The sequence below is a fragment of the Apodemus sylvaticus genome, chromosome 19, assembly GCF_947179515.1.
Source record: "Apodemus sylvaticus chromosome 19, mApoSyl1.1, whole genome shotgun sequence".
NCBI classification, from domain to species: domain Eukaryota; kingdom Metazoa; phylum Chordata; class Mammalia; order Rodentia; family Muridae; genus Apodemus; species Apodemus sylvaticus.
In genome coordinates, this window is record NC_067490.1 from 3,676,726 (window position 1) to 3,698,766 (window position 22,041).

Genomic DNA, 22,041 nt, shown 5'->3' on the forward strand with positions numbered 1-22,041 from the left:
AAATTGAGTTCCTCAGGCCTTGGCCAGAGTCATAGCCAAAGAACCAGGCCAAGCTGCGTTGTGCTCTGCTGCCATAGCAGCCGTTTGCAGCGCTCATGCTCGCCTCCAGCTGCTTGAAAAACCACAGGGGCCATGGCACATTCGACCAGGGCCGCCTGCTAAGGCGAAGTCATGCTGTGCTCTGCCGAGGCCGGCCAGGGGCCATCGGCCTAGGGCCCGCGGGATACTGGGCTCCTTCTAGCCAGGCCGCCATCAGAGCCGCCTGGGCCACCCGCAGAGTTCTGGGTTCACTCTAGCCGCTGCCATTATCGGCCTGTGCCCAGCACCGCGCCTGTGACATGGGCCGCCTGGGCAACCTGCTCGTGGCCCACAGAGTTCTGGACTCTCTCTAGCCGGGCCTGAATCAAAGTGACCGGGGCCTGCATGGCAGGGACTCGGCTCCAGCCTCTTCCCTACTGGCTCAAGCGAACGCTCAAACTTAGCGGTCTAAATGGCTGCAACTCTAAGCCATCAGCCAAAACCAGCCTCTAAATCTATAACTCCATAGTCAGGACATGTAAAACCTTATACCATTAAGACCAATTAAAAACAAGAACAAAGCAATTACCCAAATCTTATAAGTTAAACCAGAGTTTTCCCCAATCTGGAGGCTACTTGTCCTTTAAGAGAAAGAAAATAAAGAAAAGATTGAGCACACCACCGCAGCTACCACCGGCTCATGGCCCTCTGCTGCACGAGGTTTTGAATCAGCTTGCGGCCTGACAGCTCAAGGCCCCAGCAGACGGAATTTTAATCAATTTTTATTTTTAGCATGAAACAAACACTCATTCACACAAAACACAGACAAATAAATGTACATGTAGACAAACAATCGGTGCACCGCGACAAACAACATAGAAAGATACACAGAAAGAGAAGCGCGCTTGTTGTTAAGCAATTGCATCCATTTTCCTTTTTTCCTGTTTTTATTTTGTTTTATAATTTATGCCCTATTTCTCTTGCCTGATGCAGTTTAGACTGCGGACAATTGCCTAACTAAATTCCCTGTTCCATGTTGTCTTTACATCCTAGCTGATCTCAGTGCAGGGCCTACATACTGAGTCAGTCTAGCCTGTATCTTTACACACATCTGCAGCAACATTCTTTAGAAATAAATGACATTATTAGCGCTAAATTAATACCCTGTTGCTTACCGTGTCCGGTACATAAACTTTTTCCTTTTCTTTTTCCTTGGGGCTCCTAAATACAGACAACATACCTCATTCTGCCTCTCCGTTTCCAGTTATAATCCACGTTGGCGCCATATGTAGAGTCCAGCTCTCACATCTTAACCGTGGATTCTCTGGATGGGTAAGGAACAGGCTGCAAGAGAAATCACATGGAGAGACACAAAAACACATGGCTTCTGGTCCAAGTCTCCATCTTTAATAATCCCTCTCTCCCAAGAAACAAAGGCAGACCAAGCCCCTCCCCTGAAGGCTGGAAACTGGTTCTTCTTGTTCTTCAGGAGGTGGGTGGTCAGGTTGCTGGCTGCTATTCTTGAGAGCAGTAGGAAGTCACAATTCCTCCCTTCTATTCTTGATGGCAGTGGGCAGGGGGAAGTCACAGAGTCCATTTGCTTTATTCTGTATAATATGAGCTTCCATTCTTAAAACCTACTATGGATGGTTTTTCTTTCTTTATTCTGTAACCAATTTTCACATCATGAATCACAAAGGTTTTTTATAGCTTACATATAACGTGTATCTTCTTTTAATTCCTCTGTAAAATAAAATATTAGATTCCAGCACCTTCCAAAAAAAACAAAAACAAAAACAAAAACAAAAACAAAAACAAAAAACACAGTTCCTTCTGGATTGAACTGCCATTGCTGACTCCTGTGAACTCACCTGCTGATATCCTGACAATGCAGAGTGGACTCGCCCCAAAAAACTATTTCTAAACAGGTCCACACCCTCCTCTGCCCTAGTAACCCTTCCTTTCCACTACCACTGGTGGGTGGTGAGCTAGAAGAGAAGTTAAAACATTTAAGTAAGCTTATTAAAGTAGGTTTGGGACAATATCAGCCTACACAGGGCATCTGCAATGTTCTGACTGTGGGTTATGTTACCCATGATGCATTGGTGCTGGACGACATCAGACGTTTGTGTAGACTGAGCACTGTGGGGACAGTGTGGGAAGCTCCTTCTCTTGGACTCTGTGACCCTGAGGGACCCAGGGCTTCTCCTGTTCACACCCTCTCTGCAGGGTAGTTAGGGGCTCAGGCCTGAGTGAGGCCCTGTGCTGCAGAGAAAAGAATCACAGAGAGTCACAGCATAAAAATAAAGATGGTGTCACTTCTGAGTAAAATCATGGAGCTGGAGAGATTGCTCAGAGGTGAAGAATGCTCACTGCTGTTCCAGAGGACCTGGGTTCAGTCCCAGCTCTCACCCACTTGTAGCTCCAGTCTCAGAGGGGATAGGGCGCCCTCTGCTGGCCGCCTGGGGCACTCCATGCACCTGGCACACAGACACACATGGAGGCAAAACACCCATAAGATTTCTGTAAAGAAAGCGATCCCTGAACAGTATTGGGGGTCATTGCAGGACTTAGGAACACCTCCAAACCCTAGTGCAGGACTCTAGGGTCCCCTGCACTAGATGTACACACTGATCTTAGGGATTCAGCGAGGGAAGGAAGAAATCCACACAACTCCCCCTAAGAGTGATCCCTGATGCTACTGGTCTATGAAGCCTGTGTGTTCATTTATGCTCTTTGGGTTGTTATGTCTTGAAGCTCAGGTTGACCGTGGATTTTTTTTTTCAGATTTATTATGTACACAGTGTTCTGCCTGCTTATGTGCCTATCCACCAGAAGAGGGCGCCAGATCTGCATAAAAATGGTTGTGAGCCACCGAGATTTCTAAGAATTCTACAGGTACCTGTAGAAGAGCAGTTAAAGGTCTCAACCTCTGAGTCATCTCTCCAGTCCAGACCTTGAATGATCCTCCTGCCTCACTTCTGCATGCCAAGTGCCGGGATCACACGTGGTTTGTGTGTGTGTGTGTGTGTGTATGTCACTGTGACTGGAGAGTGTGGTGTTGTGTAACAATCAGGGGAGGAGCCTGAGGTGTAATCTCACTCAGAAGTTGTGTTTCAGCCTGAAGATCATAAGGACCTGTGAAAACCACAAAACTGAGGATTTGGGGCAAAAGGGAAAATCCCTGCTGCTTTAAAGCTAATAAACCACAGTCTCTCTGTGTCAATTGTTTGAGAGCAAGCTGGGTTAGAGAAAAAACACCACTTATTAATGTCATAATAAAAACCTCGACACACAATCATGTCTCCTTGTGTCATGTTTAGCTTCCAAATAAAATCAATAACCAGATCATAATAATATTGAAACATGAGAAAACTGTCACTCGGGCTGGAGAGATGGCTCAGTGGTTAAGAGCACTGACTGCTCTTCCAAAGGTCCTGAGTTCAAATCTCAGCAACCACATCGTGGCTCACAACCATCTGTAATGAGATCTGACTCTCTCTTATGGAGTCTCTAAAGACAACTACAGTGTACTTACATAAAATAAATAAATAAATCTTAAAAAAAAAAGAAAACTGTCACTCGTACAATTGCAAATACATTATAAATTCAGAAAAAGTGGCAATGTCCCTTGAGGGAGATTCTTTCAGTATCTCCAATTTAAATATGATAGCCATTGATAATTCTCTTAATTGATGCTACGTCGGGTCATAAAGAAACAGAAAAGAGAATGCAATATTCGTACAAATACATTCTTAAACAAATGCAACGGAAATGCGCATGTCTGCATTTCTGCAGCTGGTCACATGGTTTCAGCAGGTAACCTCATGGGTTCCACAAAGCCTCTTTGTTTAGAGAAATAAGGACTCTGCAATTTATCTTATTTGCTACAGCCTTGGTCAAATAGCTTTGGCTGGTTCCCTGGCTACTTCATAATATATAATCCCATTTCTTTGACACTATTTTCTGCCCTGTGGTTAGTTCCTGCTCCTCTGCTTCATGTGTCTGTCCTCTTCAGTGTCCTGGGCTGAATGTCCTGCTCTCCTGACCGGTGTTTATAACCACCTTCCTCTGCTACCCATTCTGCATTCCTCTCTTTCACCAGCACCTCTGCAGGTCTTAGCTCCTTTCGTGGAGGAGTGACCACCTTACCTCCATTCCTGAAGGGTCTGTGCCCTCTGTCATCCTGCCTGGATTAGGCTGTTGTAGTTTCCCATTGACTTTTTTTCTTTTATTTGCTGTGATTTTATTCTTTGTACTTTTTTTTTTTTTTACTGAAAAAGGAAGTAAAAACATTTTATAACAAAATTGAAGATTCACATGGAAATATTTCTGACAAAACTGATGAAATATATAATGATGAAAATGATGAAAAATATGTTAAAATTGACAATTTTCATGGAAAAATTAAAGAGTAAAATGGTAGACAAAACATTGCTAAATTGATTGAAAAAGGAAGTAGAAACATTTTATGATAGAATTGAAGATTTACGTGGGAAATATTTCTGATAAAATTGTAGAAAAATATAGAATAACATGTTAAAATTGAAGAGTATCATGGAAAATTACACAGATAAAATGGTAGGCATAAAATATTTCTAAGTTGATTGAAAGTGTAATTATAAACATTTTATGATAGAATTGAAGATTTACGTGGGAAATATTTCTGATAAAATTGTAGAAAAATATAGAATAACATGTTAAAACTGAAGAGTATCATGGAAAATTACACAGATAAAATGGTAGGCATAAAATATTTCTAAGTTGATTGAAAGTGTAATTATAAACATTTTCTGATAATATTGAAGATTTACATGAAAAATATTTCTGTTAGTCTATGTCTTTTTATTGGGGAATTGAGTCCATTGATGTTAAGAGATATTAAGGAATAGTGATTGTTGCTTCCTGTTATTTTTGATGTTATATTTATGTTTGTGTGGTTACTTTCTTTTGGGTTGTTGGGAAGACTACTTTCTTGCTTTTTCTAGGGTGTAGTTTCCCTCCTTGTGTTGGCATTTTCCATCTATTATCCATTGAAGGACTGGATATGTGGAAAGATATTGTGTAAATTTGGTTTTATCATGGAATATCTTGGTTTCTCCATCTATGGTGATTGAGAGTTTTGCTGGGTATAGTAGTCTGGGCTGACATTCGTGTTCTCTTAGGGTTTGTGTGACATCTGCCCAGGATCTTCTAGCTTTCATGGTCTCAGGTGAGAAGTCTGGTGTAATTCTGATAGGCCTTCCTTTATAACTTATGTGACCTTTTCCCCTTACTGCTTTTAATGTTCTTTGTTTAGTGCATTTGGTGTTTTGATTATTATGTGCCAGGAGGACTTTCTGGTGGTCCAGTCTGTTTGGAGTTCTGTAGGCTTCTTGTATGTTCATGGGCATCTCTTTCTTTAGGTTAAGGAAGTTTTCTTCTATAATTTTGTTGAAGATATTTACTGGCTCTTTAAGTTGGAAATCTTCACTCTCTTCTGTACCTATAATCCTTATATACCATCAGCAAGACAGGCCCTGGTCTCTTCTTCCTTAGTCTTCCAATAACAAGGCACCTCATGAGGCTGCAGGTGCATGCTTGGCAGCAGATGGCATTGTAACAGGAGTAGAGGCCATAGGCATTTGAGCAAAGACTTCATGTAACTTCCTTGTGCCTCTAGGACCTGTCTAGTCCTGATTACTTATATATCACTTCTATTTGATAATAGGTTACTGTGTGTCCTATTTTATGACTTTGTATCCAGTAGACCCTGGTAAGTCTGATTCTTTCTTTCCCACAGTGTATGGTTTACCCTGGTGAAAATCTGTAGATTACACTAGGAAAGGACTGGAGAAAGGCTACCTTTTATGTATTTTATAAGATACTCACTCGGGGTAACTGGACCATTCAGTCATTCAAGGCATTCTGGGTGTGTAAACTGGCTCAAGTCTAGAAACTGATTCATGGGCAGAGATGATCTTTTGCCACCATTATGCAGCCTATTCTCTCAGTTGTTGACTATTTTTCTACTACCATGATCAAACAAAAAATCAGTAGGCTTCTATGGTAATCAGATTAAGAACATTTTCTGGGCCGTGGTCCTGCATACCCAGAGACAGGCAGAACCCTGAGTTGAAGACTAACCTAGTGTGCTGAGTGAGTTTCGGAACAGCCAGGGACTCACAGAGAGAGCTGTAGCTGGTCTTTGCTACTTCATTGGATCTCTACTCAAAAACTCAGCCTGACCCAGTTTAATGTTCCCTCCACCATTATCCCACACCCTCACAATCCCTTCCCACACACATTCCCCAGACTTCTGCTTAAATGAATTAGCGAACTTGTCAGGCTCCTTACATGTGTGCACAGAGGTGCAGGGCTCCTCCTCATGCACTACACACTCTACCTCCATCATGGAATCTACTTTTTCTGAAGTCTGCTCATAGGTCTAGAGGCAGGGAACACAACCGTTAAAAAAAATGGAGTTGTTGAGAAAGGTCTGCTGCATCTGATCAGCGTTCGTATGTGAGGACCGCACAGTGGAAGGAAGGAGTGTGCTGAGCTCAGGGAGAAGTTTTGCTGTTGTTTCAACAAGAGAAGGAAAGTTATGGGTTCCTTCAAAATTAATAAATATGAGATCTGACCAGGGGAGATCTAAAAATCTTGTCTGCAAAAAATGTAGGAAGAAAACAAGTAGAGCAACAAAACAAAACAAAACATGAATCTTGTCCCTCTACAAGGAAACAGCTCTGAAACTGGCTGAGACACCAGTCAGGACTTCAGCTATTCATAGACAATAAACCTCACCCTGTCTGGGTACCAGCCTGCAATGTCTGACCAGACCCCGCCAGTCAGAAAGATGGCACGCACCGGGCAGTGGTGGTGCTCGCCTTTAATCCCAGCACTCTGGGAGGCAGAGGCAGGTGGATTTCTGAGTTCGAGGCCAGCCTGATCTACAGAGTGAGTTCTAGGACAGCCAGGGCTATGCAGAGAAATCCTGTCTCGAAAAAAACCAAAAAAAAAAAAAAAAAAAAAAAAAAAAAAAAAAACAAAAAGGAAAAGGAAAAGGACAAGAAAAAGGAAAAGGAAAGAAAGAAAGATGGCATGCCTGGGGATCACAGAGAAAACAAAGGGAGACCATGCAGGCATCCGAGGGCACAGAACTGAGTCACCTGGAAGGACATTTATGTTCTCATTGGTACAGCCCTATGCCACCGTTCTCCCCACCCCCACCCCAGCAAGGCTCCTTCTGTCATTCCCATGGCTGTTTACACCCTGCTTACCACCTTGCTTCTCCAGCGAGCCCCACTCCCCCTAAGACCACGCTGAGCTTGTTTAGTGTCCCGGAAACATAGCAGGGAAAGAAGCAGATAATCAGGACTGGAGACTGCTCAAGAGCAGGATGTCAGAGACATTATCATCCCTAGACACCAAATGCCACTTCCTGTGCTGAGTCCTTTGCTTGCTTTCTTGACAATCAGACCCATCATGCCTCACGGACGTTAATACCTATGGGGGATGTCCCTATTGTCCTGTGAGTTTTAAAGGGGGGTGCGTGGGATATCCCACACTACAGATATCCACCACCCTACCGTTCCTAAAGTTAACTTCATTTGGATAAACATTGGAGAACCTTGGAACGGACCGTGGAGAATGGGGTGATTCATAAAATGTATAATCCTTTTGATATCAAAACCCTCTTCCCAGTGGACATGAGGATGTTTCTACGGTGCCGAGAAAATGAACCAGGTCCACACAGATAATCTCAGGACTGAAAAGAAGATCCTTGTAAATAAAACACATCCATCTGGAGCCACAGAGGCTTCATCTGGGAAGAAACACAAGGAGTCTGAGTCTAAGCCCGAAGCTGAGAAGACAGATCCTGAGGGAAGAGGCAAGGTCTCCTCTTTACAGGTGAGAGTCCTGCACTCAGGTTTGGAAGTGTGAGTCACCCACTGCAGGTGAACAGAGCCTGCTCTGTGGGGTCCGTGTGGGGCTTACAGCCCAGTGCCTCTATTTTAAGGAGAAGCATCTCCACTACATCCCCAACCGCTTGGGTCGCCATTGTATTCCCGGAAGTGGCTTTTCTAGAAGACTCCACGGTCTAACTTCTGGGAAGAAGTAAGAAGGGTGGAGGAGAGGACACAGAGAGTCTGTCTCTTCTCGCTGACAGCTTCTGGGTCAGAACTCGGAGACACCATGACAAACAGGGCTCTGTCCACAGAACAGGGTTCAGGCAAAGTCTTGGTCTCCAGGCTGCGAGGTCAGGGGTGGAGAAACCCAGGGCTGGGGATTCCCCATCTCCTCAGTTTCACTTCTGCTCTAAACCTGGGTCCTTCTGCCCGCACACTGATGACGCACTAGCAGCTCTCGCCCCCATTGGGTGACGCGATCTTGGGGAACCAACCAGCGTCACCGCGGGCGCTGGTTATAAAGTCCACGCAGGCCAAGGCCAGGTGGGGGCGATGGCGCCGCGCACGCTGCTCCTGCTGCTGGCGGCCGCCTGGCCCCGACCCAGACCCGCGCGGGTGAGTGCGGGGTCGGGAGGGAAACGGACGCTGCGGGGAGGGGCCGGGGCGGCACCGGGGAAGCCGCGTCCCCGTGTCGCCCACCGGACCCTCCGCCCCTTCTCCACCCGCGTCCCGAGCCCCGCGCCCTGCTCCCCTCCCGGCCCGCGCGCCCGCCCGGGGTCCCGGGAGGAGGTCGGGGTCTCACCGCGCGCCGCCCCCAGGCTCACACTCGATGCGGTATTTCGAGACCGCCGTGTCCCGGCCCGGCCTCGGGGAGCCCCGGTACGTGGAAGTCGGCTACGTGGACGACACGCAGTTCGTGCGCTTCGACAGCGACGCGGAGAATCCGAGGATGGAGCCGCGCAGGGGGTGGATATGGCAGGAGGGGCCGGAGTATTGGGAGCGGGAGACTCGGAGAGCCAAGGGCAATGAGCAGTGGTACCGAGTGAGCCTGAGGATCCTGCGCGGCTACTACAACCAGAGCGAGGCCGGTGAGTGACCCCGGGTCGGAGGTCACGACCCCTCCACGTCCCGACACAGGGGCCGGAGACGTCCCGGGTCCCAAGTCCGAGGTTCAGGAGCAGAACCGACCCGGGACCGGTTTCCCTTTCAGTCTGGAGGAGTCCGCGGGTGGGGCAGGGGCGGGGCTGACCGCGGGGTCCTGCAGGCTCTCACACAATCCAGAAGTTGTCTGGCTGTGATGTGGGGTCGGATGGGAGCCTCCTCCGCGGGTACCAGCAGTACGCCTACGACGGCCGCGATTACATCACCCTGAACGAAGACCTGAAAACGTGGACGGCGGCGGACATGGCGGCGCAGATCACCCGACGCAAGTGGGAGCAGGCTGGTGAAGCAGAGGAAAAAAGGGCCTACCTGGAGGGCGAGTGCGTGGTGTGGCTCCACAGATACCTGGAGCGCGGGAAGGAGACGCTGCTGCGCACAGGTGCAGGGGCCGCGGGCAGCTCCTCCCTCTGCCCTCGGGCTGGGGCTCAGTCCTGGGGAAGAAGAAACCCTCAGCTGGGGCGATGCCCCTGTCTCAGAGGGGAGACAGTGTCCCTGGGTCTCCTGATCCTCATCACAGTGACTGCACTCCCTCTCCCAGGGCTCAGCCTCCTTCCTGGACAGTGCCCAGGCTGTGTCAGGAGGGAAGGAGAGAATTTCCCAACATAACAGCTGCCAGCCTGTAGCCTCCATCAGCCATGGCCTCTCCCAGGCCGGGTTCTCTGCCCACACCCACTGTGGACACGGACTCCTGTCATGCTGAGTGTGTCAGCCCTCACACCTCAGGACCAGAAGTCTCCTTTACCTGATGGGAGACATGGACTCCCCTACACTAGGCTGGTTCCCCAGTTTCTAGAACTTTCCAAAGAATAGATTCTCACAGATCCCGTCCTGTCTGTGGGGGGTTTGCATCCCTTCCACAACCCAACTCTATCTATTCCTACAGTGGTGAGTGGTCACAGGAGCCCTTATGGGGGACCCTGGAGGAATATAAATCGTGGAATTTCTTTTTTGTTTTCTTTCTTTCTTTCTTTTCTTCTTTCTTTCTTTTCTTTCTCTCTCTCTCTTTCTCTTTCTTTCTTTCTTTCTTTCTTTTTCTTTCTTTCTTTCTTTCTTTCTTTCTTTCTCTTTCTTTCTTTCTTTCTTTCTTTCTCTCTCTCTCTCTCTCTCTCTTTCTTTCTTTCTTTCTTTCTTTCTTTCTTTCTTTCTTTCTTTCTTTCTTTCTTTCTTTCTTTCTTTCTTTCTTTCTTCTTGGTTTGGTTTTCCAAGAGAGGGTTTCTCTGTGTAGCCCTGGCTGTCCTTTAACTCACTCTAGACCAGGTTGGCCCTCGAACTCAGAAATCCACCTGCCTCTGCCTTCCAAGTACTGGGATTAAAAGTGTGTACCACCACCGCCCTATTTCTTACTTTCTCTTTTTTCTTTTCTTTCTTTTTTCTTTTTCTTTCTTTCTTTTTGTTTTTTTGGTTTTTTTTTTCGTTTGTTTGTTTTTTGAATTTTTTTTTTCAAGACAGGATTTCTCTGTGTACCCCTAGCTATCCTGGAACTCACTCTGTAGACCAGTCTGGTCTCAAACTCAGAAATCTGCCGGCCTCTGCCTCCCAGAGTGCTGGGATTACAGGTGTGCAACACCGCCTGGCTTTTTATTTATTTATTTATTTTTGAGGGCGTTATTTTGTTTCTATTCAGGTTTTGTCTGCACTGCAGTGACCCTGTTTCTTCATGTCATTGTATTATCATTTGTGTCAGTCTCCACGGGTGCCAGAGGAGACTGCTAACATAAATAATTAGACAAGGTAAATCAGGGTTCCCTTAAAAGGGAGATTTTTGTGAACTTAGACTGTTTCCTGTCAGAACTAAACATCCAGAACCCCCCTGCTCTTCCTTTGCTCCCACAAGTTACAGTGCTCCCCTAGTGAATGAGGAATTGGACTCTGAGAGACACGGTCTTCTGCCATCCAGGGCTGGAGTGAGAGGGAAGATCCTCACACCCTGTGAGCCTGCTGTGTTCAGTGAGTGCTGCACTGGGGTCCACAGCACACTCCAGGGATCCTGTGTGACACACCTGTGCCTTGTCCTCCAGAGGCAGGGACTGGGAGTCATTTTCTCTGGCTGAGTGTCAGAGGTTCACCACATTTCTGCTGCACACTGTGTGATGGCTGCTCACTTGGACTGACAGTTATGCTGGTCAGCAAGATGGCCACAGGGTTGAGTCTCAGTGGTGGCACCCTTGCCGTAGCATTAAACCCTAATTTCTAATTTTGATATGAACTCAAGCACATATTACATTACTTATTTTCCATTCCATCTTCCATACTTTGACTACCTGTCTCATTCTATAGAACATCACATACGGACGACCATGCTGACCCACTGGCTCATGTGGATTCCCTCTGAGCTTCTGAGTCCCCCAGGAACATGTGCAGTTCTGTGCTGAGGGGACCAGCTCTGCCTGCAGGTCACTAGTGCAATGACAGTCAAATTGTCAAACAGACACATAGTTCAGGGTCATCATGATTTAACTGTGTCTTGTGTAGATTTTAGTGTGTCTTGTTAATTGTGGGATTTCTTACATCTTCCACACAGATCCCCCAAAGGCACATGTGACCCATCACCCCAGATCTGAAGGTGATGTCACCCTGAGGTGCTGGGCCCTGGGCTTCTACCCTGCTGACATCACCCTGACCTGGCAATTGAATGGGGAGGAGCTGACCCAGGACATGGAGCTTGTGGAGACCAGGCCTGCAGGGGATGGAACCTTCCAGAAGTGGGCATCTGTGGTGGTGCCTCTTGGGAAGGAGCAGAATTACACATGTCATGTGCACCATGAGGGGCTGTCTGAGCCCCTCACCCTGAGATGGGGTAAGGAGGGTGTGGGTGTCAGGGAAAGCTGGAGCCTTCTGCAGACCCTGAGCAGATCAGGGCTGAGAGCTGGGGTCATGACCCTTTTCCTGTTCTCTCCTTCCCAGAGCCTCCTCAATCCACCAACTCTATCATGGTGGTCATTGTTGTTCTGGTTGTCCTTGGAGTTGTGGCCATCATTGGAGCTATGGTGGCTTTTGTGATGAAGAGGAGGAGAAACAGAGGTAGGAAAGAGCAGGGTCTGGGTTTTCTCTCAGCCTCCTTTAGAAGTGTGCTCTGCCCATCAATGGGAAACACAGCCACACCCTCATTGCTACTGTCTCCACCTGGGTCTGCTGTCAGTTCTGGGAACTTCCTAGTGTCAAGATCTTCCTTGAGCTCTCACAGCTTTCCTTCTCACAGGTGGACAAGGAGGAGACTATGCTCCAGCTCCAGGTTAGTGTGGGGACAGGATTGTCCTGGGGCCATTGGAGTGAAGCTGGAGATGGTGGGAGCTCTGGGAATCCATAATAGCTCCTCCAGAGAAATCTTCTGGGGGCCTGAGTTGTACCGTGATATGAATACATACATGTACATATACATTTGTTTTGTTGTACCCTAGGCAGGGACGGCTCCCAGAGCTCTGATGTATCTCTCCCAGATTGTAAAGGTGACACTCTGGGGTCTGATTGGGGAGGGGCAATGTGGAGATGATTGGGTTTCAGGGACTCCCAGAAAATCCTGTGAGCTGTGGGTTGTTGGGATGTTGACTTCACAGTGATGGTTCATGACTCTCATTCTCTAGCATGAAGACAGCTGCCTGGAGTGGACTGAGTGACAGCCAGTGTGTTCAGGTCTCTCCTGTGACACCCGAGCCCTCAGTTCTCTCTAGACAACAGTGTCTGATGTTCCCTGTGAGCCTCGGGGCTCAATGTGAAGAACTGTGGAGCCCAGCCTGCCCTGCACACAGGACCCTGTCCCTGCACTGCCCTGTGTTCCCTTCCACAGCCAACCTTCCTGGTCCAGCCACACACTGGGGGACATCTGCATCCTGTCAGCTCCATGCTGCCCTGAGCTGCAGCTCCTCACTTCCACACTGAGAATAAGAATCTGGATGTGAACTTGATTGTTCACATCATGACCTGAGGGCTTTGATTGCTTCTCAATTTCATGCATTGAGAATTCATAAATTTTTTTAAAGAAATAAATGACGTGCATAACCTTCCAGAACTGTGTCCCTATGCTGTGTGTATCTGGTGGGAGACAGTGAGGCTGTGGGAACTGAGTGTGAACAGAGCTGTGCCGAGTCGGGCTCAGACAGTTATTATCTGTGATGGGGTCACTCCGTGGCTGGGTCACTCCAGGCTCTGCTGTCTCCATCACTGTAAGCACATGCGGAGAGTCTGTCATCACAAGGACACAGGGAAGGACAGAGCCTTGTCCTGTCCTCAGGATTGTGAATCTCGAGGGCTAAAGCTCAGAGACTCAAGTGGGGATCCTTCAGTGTGCTGGGTGGGTGCACAAAATAGGTCACACTACATTTCTTCCACCCACTTGCTTTAGCTACTAATGATGCCGTCCTGAAGCTGCCCTGTCCCCTGCCACTGTGGTGATGTCTGCTTCTCCTTCTCTCCAGTGTCTTTTCCGTGGTTCTCAGGCATAGGATGTGATTTTCTGTCGAACTCTCAGGAACACATCCACAGCTAAGATAATTGGCTTAGATTTTTCAGAACCTATTTTTAATAATGGTTCTTAAATGCTTAACCTCCCTGCTATCTGTCACCCACCAGAAGTCATGGAAAAGAAAGGATATGTTAACACAGGGAAGTGCAGCTGTTTAGAGATGGTTATTTGGGGCAAATGGAATCTACTCTGTCAGGATATTAGCAGTTCAGTTCACAAGAATCAGCAAGGGCAGCTCGATGCAGAAGAAGCCAGGAGGCTCAGCTGTTTGCTGTTTAGAAAGATTTCCATGGAACAATTTCAATCTCCAATTGTCAGGATCCCAGCAGTCCAGGTCTGTAGTGTCAGGATAGCAAACAGGAATCATCAGCTGTGCTATGACCCAGCAGAGACAGCCAGGCCTCCACTGAATCAGCCTGAGTCAGCAGGAGACACCAGGAGAAGTTCTCTGCGGTGCCTCTCTCAACAGAGTGAAGACCAGCGAAGATGAAGACTTGAGACCAACAAAGCGCTGCAGAGCCAGCTATGCGAGCCCGCCATCACTTACACTGCGTCCTATTACACTGTCCCCAGACATCACGTGTCCTACAGGAGTCTTGCCTTAGCACAACACCACGTGACTCTGTCTTAGCAAAACTCCACGTGAGCCTGTACCAGCTGACATATCCAGACACTTCCCTTCACTCTGCAAATCAGTGGCTGCAAAAGCATCAAGAAGCCGCCAGAACATCACCAGAAGATTTTTGATGCATTTGTCTCTATGGAGTCCTGAGAAACAATGACCAATAAACAATGGTAAGGCTTACCAATACCATGCAGTCTCGTCTACTCTCTGTTGGGATTTATTTACATTCCTTCTAAACATCAGGTGTCCTTTCATGTGTCTGCTTCAGCAAAACATCCTTTCACCTGTGTCTGCTTCAGCAAAACCTCATTTGACACAACTGACTTTCCACAGAAAACAGAAGTTGTCACTTCAAGAACAGCAATGCTTCTCTCTCCTGAAACTTGGGTATGGCTTCCTGAACCATTTACACTCCTGGACTAAGTCTCTTCCTCTCCACTGCCTGCTCTGTGGACTTGTGGCTTGCAGCCCTGACTTGGGCATGATGGATGCTGTATTCAGCATAGTCTGCCTTAAAGTCCCGTTCATAGGCCTGTTGTTGCTCTGCATGGTGGACGGCTCTGTATTGCAGGAGAACAAAGTCCCACTCATAGGCTGTAACCATTTAAATGAAGTTAGGCTTATAGCCCTGAAGACACAGGAGGCAAAAACTGAGGTAAAACCCTGTCAACGAACCTTTATTTTCTTAACTATATAGGAGATGCCTATTACAAGCCTGATTCTGCAACTAAACTGTCAGCTCTTTAGAAATCTCTATCTGTGTCATTCTTCTGAGCAAGTCTACATTTCCCTTGAGCTCCTCCAAACCCAAGATGGCTCCTTAGCTTTTCCTAGATTTGTCCTGCCAGTTGCTTCTGTTGTTCCTGCAAGCCCAAGGAGGAAATTCCTATCACTTACCTGGAGTTCCTTCTTAGAGGCTCTTCCACGCTGAGAGAGAGAGAGAGAGAGAGAGAGAGAGAGAGAGAGAGAGAGAGAGAGAGAGAGAGGGAGGGAGAGAGAGAGAGAGAGAGAGTGTTCTGTCAAGGTTCCAATTGATTATTTAAGAAAAATGTCTAAGCCGGGCAGTGGTGGTGCACACCTTTAATCTCAGCACTTGGGAGGCAGAGGCAGGCGGATTTCTGAGTTTGAGGCCAGCCTGGTCTACAGAGTGAGTTCCAGGACAGCCAGGGCTACACAGAGAAACCCTGTCTCAAAAAACAAACAAAAAAAAATTGTCTAGCTCCCCCCATACACCCTTGCCAGGCTGAGCCACGTCACTGTCATGGGATTTTTCTCCTCAGGAATTGGTAGGTTTTTGTTTTTTAATCCCTTATTTGTCTCGCATCAGGCGCATGGGCTAGAGTGTAAAATGCTTCCTGGATGCAGCTGGGTTTTGCTAAGGTGCCATTTCTGTGGGGCTGCTGGGGACTGGAGGGGACTGGAGAGGTGCTGCCACCATGGACAGCTCCTGTGAGGCCTGCAGGCTGAGGAGATGTAGTGGAGCCTCCATTTTAATAGGACCTGCCATTTTGGACAGCTTTTGTGGGACATTTTACTGAGGTGGCCCATAGGCTGGAGCAGGAAGGAAGGGCCTGCCCCACTGTAACGGATTTAGCGTTATGGACCACAATACACCAGGATAGACCGTTTCTCCCCAAGCTGTGTCTTGTCAGATATTAAGCCACAGTGATGGAAAAGGGAACTGTATTTGTTACTTTTCTGTTGCTGTGATAAAACGTCATGACCAAGGAACTAACAGAAGGTTTAACTGGGGATTAGGGTCTCAAAGAGTTAAGAGTCTGTCACCATCATGACAGCAAACACCAGGCATGGCAGCAGGAACAGCTGAGAGCTTGCACCTCCAACCACGCCCCCCAGTGAAATACTTCCTCCAGCAGGGCCACACCTCCTAAGCTTTGACAAACAGCACCAACTGTATTCAAGTGACCAAGAATATGGGGTCATCTTATTCAAAGGACCACAGTAACTAATACAGTGACACCCAAGCTCTCAGGGCAAACATGGGATCTTGAGGTATAGGGCCAGGGAAATGTTAGCGATCCCCAAAACCAGACAGGAGCCGATCCGATGTAATCACAGTAGGGACTTTTTATAATAGCTAGCTCAGGCCAGCACACAGTGTCATGTAGGACAGTTTTGGTGATGAGGAGACCTGAATATCTATCGGGGCAAGGCTTTGTAGTAAGCAGCAAGCAGTGGGTCAGTGTGCAAGCCTCTAACTGGTAAGGAAATTGGCTGGTGCTGGGAGTCATATCATAAACTTAATTTTTGTTTCTCTCTTCATTGGTGGTCATTAGACTGAGGACAAGTTTGTAAACTGGGGGTGCAGTTTTGTTGGGGTGTAACCTGGAGACACAGGTCCTGTTGGGGATTGGCCTAGGTCCTGGAGCTAGGCTCGTGTTTTGTTGAGAGGTAACTTGGAAACTAATGCTAGGTACCGGGCTGTTAGTTTGCCTGAGTTCTAGTTCTCTAAAATGGAGTCTGAATGTAAAGGTTTGGCCTCTCACAGGTGCAGCTGACACTGCCACAGGTGGGACCTGGGCAAGAAGACCTGGCTCTCCAGAGTCACCCAAGGCAATGCTGGTGCCCATCTGGCCTGGAAACTCCTTTTCTAATGTCATGGTGGGCAAGTCTTGTATGTGCCAAGTCCAGGAATGAAGCAACTTTCCAAAGGGAACGTTCAAACCCAATGGTCTCCAAGGGGCCATCGAGATGGCTCAGCGTGTGAGGTTCTTGTCACCAAGCTTGGCTCCCTGAGTTTGATCCATGGAAGCCACGTGGTGACTGGAGAGACCTGACTCCTGTAAGTTATCCTCTGAGCTTCACACGGCATCACAACATGCACATCCCTGCACATGATTATTAAATCAGTGCAATAAAAATTAAAAAGTAGCCGGGTGGTGGTGGCGCACGCCTGTAATCCCAGCACTTGGGAGGCAGAGGCAGGCGGATCTCTGAGTTCGAGGCCAGCCTGGTCTACAGAGTGAGTTCCAGGACAGCCAGGGCTACACAGAGAAACCCTGTCTCGAAAAAACCAAAAAAAAAAAAAAAAAAAAAAAAAAAAAAAAAAAAAAAAAAGAAAGAAAGAAAGAAAAAGTAATCACCATGGTTTCATGTAGAAGGACATGAGAACATGTATGTATAAGGACACACATATATAAGGTGTATCCAGTTTTCCTTCAGAATTTGCACTGGGGAAATTTTCCTGTGTCTAAAACCCACATTGTGATGAGAAGCTGCCAGGAGGATTGAAGGGAAACCCATGCAAAGGTGATCACAGAGATTTTAAACTATTTTATATGTTATGTATTTACACTGTTGCTTTATGTGTGTGGTGTGTGAATGAGGGCACTCCCCAGCTGTGGTGTGTGTGTTGGGGTTGGGGGAGTCAGAAGACAATCTTGGGGACCCAGTTCTCTCTTTCCATGTGGGTTTTGGGGGACTGACACCAGGTGGTCAGACCTCATGACAAGCACCTCTACCTGAGTCACCTCACCATCCTGGCCTGGGTGCCAACCACCCTGTTTATGGAGGTGTTGAGAATTGAACCCAGGGCCTGTGGTGTACAAGGTGGGCACTCTATGACTGAGCCACATTCCCAATGTTTGAAAACCTGTCAGCAGACAAGAGTTTTCTGTTATTTCAAAGGCCCGGACTAAAGCTTTGGGATAAAGATGGAATTAAGAGACTACCTATTAAAAACAGACATGGGTGGAGTTCAAGAAGCACTTTGGCAACACAGCCAGTTAATATGAGGACCTAAACTAGGAGAACCAGGCCTGAAGGGGGAATTTCTGGTTTCTTTGCCAACTCTGTTGTGTCGTGTGATGTTTTTCTGGAAACTGTCTTATGGGAGGATGATTTTGCTGAAGCAGACATGTGTTTTTCTGGAAGCTGCCTGGAAAAGGGGAATGTGATGTTTTTCTAGAGCTTCAGAGACATCATCTTGAGAGAACACCTGGTGTTTGGAAAGGGTATAAACATAACCCAACAGACCACGGACGATGCTGTGTGGCATTGGTTCACCTGCCACTCTGTGCTGGTCCTCACTGACGATGCTGTGGCATTGGTTAGCCTTGCCTTCTTTGCTGATTGTTTGTCATGACTTTGTAGAGAGAAATGAACCAAAGAGCTTCTGGTGAGTTCCAGCAGCTTCTTCCTGCTTCTGCAGACTCAGGCCGATTGGTAGAGCCTCAGAGTTTCTTCTGGACTGAACTCCCATTGCTGACTCATGTGAACTCATCTGCTGATATCCTGACAATGCAGAGTGGACTCGCTCCAAAGAACTATTTCTAAACAGGTGCACACCCTCCTCTGCCCTATTAACCCTTCCTTTCCACTCCCTCTGCTGGGCAGTGAGCTAGGAGAGGTTAAGGCATTTAAGTAGATTTATTAAAGTAGTATTTGCATAGACTGAGCACTGTGGGGACAGTGTGGGAAGCTCCTTCTCTTGGACTCTGTGACCCTGAGGGACCCAGGGCTTCTCCTGTTCACACCCTCTCTGCAGGGTAGTTAGGGGCTCAGGCCTGAGTGAGGCCCTGTGCTGCAGAGAAAAGAATCACAGAGAGCCACAGCATAAAAATAAAGATGGTGTCACTTCTGAGTAAAATCATGGAGCTGGAGAGATTGCTCAGAGGTGAAGAATGCTCACTGCTGTTCCAGAGGACCTGTGTCGCCACCAAATCCATCCAGCAGAATAAGGAGACGACACAGGAGACTCTTCTCAACGCAGTTTATTCAGGAAACCTTACATCAAGAAGCCCCCGATCCTAGCCCACTTCCTCAGTTATATCCAAACCTGCACCAATCAGCGACCACCACGAAGGGGCTCATGATAGGATCGAGACGATGACCTGGCCTGATATGATGTCAAAGGGTGCATGCGCACTTCTCCAGTGCGTATGTGACTTATATACTAGAGGCCAGGGAAGGGAACAGGAAAAATCAATTATAGTCATAGGTCAGGCACCTGGGAAGTCCGTACCACACCTGGCAGGAAGGCAGGAATCAAGCTAAGCCACAGGATGTTTTACTCTCAAGAAACCTGTGCAAACAGCTCAGCTGGGGGCGTTGAGCCAAGCTCTCTGGTTCCCAACAGACCTGGTTTCAGGCCCAGAGAAACCCTGTCTTGAAAAAAACAAAAACAAAAACAAAAAAAAATTGTCTAGCTCCTCCTATACACCCTTGCCAGGCTGAGCCACATCGCTGTCATGGGATTTTTCTCCTCAGGAATTGGTAGGGTTTCTTTCCATCCCCCTTTCCCTGACATCAGGCCCATGGCCTAGAGTGGGAAGTGCTTCCTGGATGCAGCTGGTTTTTGCTATGGTGCCATTTCTGGGACTGGAGGGGACTGGAGGGACTGGAGGGGACTGGAGAGGTGCCGCCACCATGGACAGCTCCTGTGAGGCCTGCAGGCTGAGGAGATGTAGTGCAGCCTCCATTTTAATAGGACCTGCCATTTTGGACAGCTTCTGTGGGGCATTTACTGAGGTGGCCCATAGGCTGGAGCAGGAAGGAAGGGCCTGCCCCACTGTAACGGATTTAGCGTTATGGACCACAATACCTCAGGATAGACCCTTTCTCCATAAGCTGTGCCTTGTCAGATATTAAGCCACAGTGATGGAAAAGGGAACTGTATTTGTTACTTTTCTGTTGTTGTGATAAAACGTCATGACCAAGGAACTAACAGAAGGTTTAACTGGGGATTAGGGTCTCAAAGAGTTAAGAGTTCATCACCACCATGACAGCAAACACCAGGCATGGCAGCAGGAGTAGCTGAGAGCTCACACCTCCAACCACGCCCCCAGTGACATACTTCCTCCAGCAGGGCCACACCTCCTAAGCTTCCCCAAACAGCACCAACTGGGAACTAAGTATTCAAGTGACCAAGAGTATGGGGGTCATCTTGTTCACAGGACCACAGTAACTAATACAGTGACACCCAAGCTCTCAGGGCAAACATGGGATCTTGAGTTATAGGGCCAGGGAAACGTTAGCGATCCCCAAAACCAGACAGGAGCTGATCCGATGGAATCACAGTAGGGACTTTTTATAAGAGCTAGCTCAGGCCAGCACACAGTGTTGTGTAGGACAGTTTTGGGGATGAGGAGACAGGGGCGAGGCTTTGTAGTGAGCAGCAAGCAGGGGGTGAGTGTGCAAGCCTCTAACTGGGAAGGAAATTGGCTGGTGCTGGGAGTCACATCATAAACTTAATTTCTGTTTCCCTCTGCATTGGTGGTTGTTAGATTGAGGATGGGTTTGTAAACTGGGGGTGCAGTTTTGTTGGGGTGTAACCTGGGCACACAGGTCCTGTTGCGGGTAAGCCTAGATACTGGAGCTAGGCTCGTGTTTTGTTGAGAGGTAACTTGGAAACTAATGCTAGGAACCGGGCTGTTAGTTTGCCTGAGTTCTAGTTCTCTAAAATGGAGTCTGAATGTAAAGGTTTGGCCTCTCACAGGTGCAGCTGACACTGCCACAGGTGGGACCTGAGCAAGAAGGCCTGGCTCTCCAGAGTCACCCAAGGCAATGCTGGTGCCCTTCTGGCCAGGAAACACCTTTTCTAAAGCCATGGTGGGCACCCCTTGTATGTGCCAAGTCCAGGATTGAAGCAACTTTCCAAAGGGAACATTCAAACCCAATGGTCTCCAAGGGGCCATCGAGATGGCTCAGCGTGTGAGGTTCTTGTCACCAAGCTTGGTGCCCTGAGTTTGATCCATGGAAGCCACGTGGTGACTGGAGAGGCCTGACTCCTGTAAGTTATCCTCTGAGCCTCACACAAGCATCATGACATGCACATCCCTGCACATGATTATTAAATCAGTGCAATAAAAATGAAAAAGTAATCACCATGGTTTCATGTAGAAGGACATGGGAACACGTATGTATAACGACACATATGTATAAGTTGTATCCAGTTTTCCTTCAGACTTTGCACTGGGGAAATTTTCCTGTGTCTAAAACCCACATTGTGATGAGAAGCTGCCAGGAGGATTGAAGGGAAACCCATGCAAGGGTGATCACAGAGATTTTAAACTATCTTACGTGTTATGTATTTACACTGTTGCTTTATGTGTGTGGTGTGTCAATGAGGGCACTCCCCAGCTGTGGTGTGTGTGTTGGGGGCGGGGGAGTCAGAAGACAATCTTGGGGGTCCAGTTCTCTCTTTCCATGTGGGTTTTGGGGGACTGACACCAGGTGGTCAGACCTCATGACAAGCACCTCTACCTGAGTCACCTCACCATCCTGGCCTGGGTGCCAACCACCCTGTTTATGGAGGTGTTGAGAATTTGACCCCGGGGCCTGTGGTGTACAAGGTGGGCACTCTAATCACTGAGCCACATTCCCAATGTTTGAAAACCTGTCAGCGGACAAGAGTTTTCTGTTATTTCAAAGGCCCGGACTAAAGCTTTGGGATGAAGATGGAATTAGAGACTACCTATTAAAAACAGACATGGGTGGAGTTCAAGAAGCACTTTGGCAAAACAGCCAGCTAATGTGAGGACCTAAGCTAGGAGAACCAGGCCTGAAGGGGAAATTTCTGATTTCCTTGAAGACTCAGTTTGGCAGTGTGATGTTTTCCTGGAATTGTCTTCTGAGAGGATGGTTTTGCTGAAGCAGACATGTGGTGTATTTCTGGAAGTGTGTGGAAAAGGGGTGAGTGATGTTTGGGTAGAGCTTGAGAGACGTCCTCTTGAGAGAACACCTGGTGTTTGGAAAGGGTGTGAATATAACCCAACAGACCACGGACGACACTGTGTGGCATTGGTTCACCTGCCACTCTGTGCTGGTCCTCACTGACGATGCTGTGGCATTGGTTAGCCTTGCCTTCTTTGCTGATCATTTGTCATGACTTTGTAGAGAGAAACAAACCAAAGAACTTCTGGTGA

General features: G+C 47.6%; 1 protein-coding gene and 1 pseudogene across 3 annotated transcripts in view; both read left to right on the top strand.

Annotated features, from left to right (window-relative positions):
• The window catches only part of LOC127669619 (H-2 class I histocompatibility antigen, D-B alpha chain-like), a 450,763-nt gene that overhangs the window by 155,709 nt on the left and 273,013 nt on the right, over positions 1–22,041 (top strand). The window lies entirely within an intron of this gene.
• LOC127669624 (H-2 class I histocompatibility antigen, D-B alpha chain-like) lies at positions 8,463–12,748 on the top strand (annotated as a pseudogene).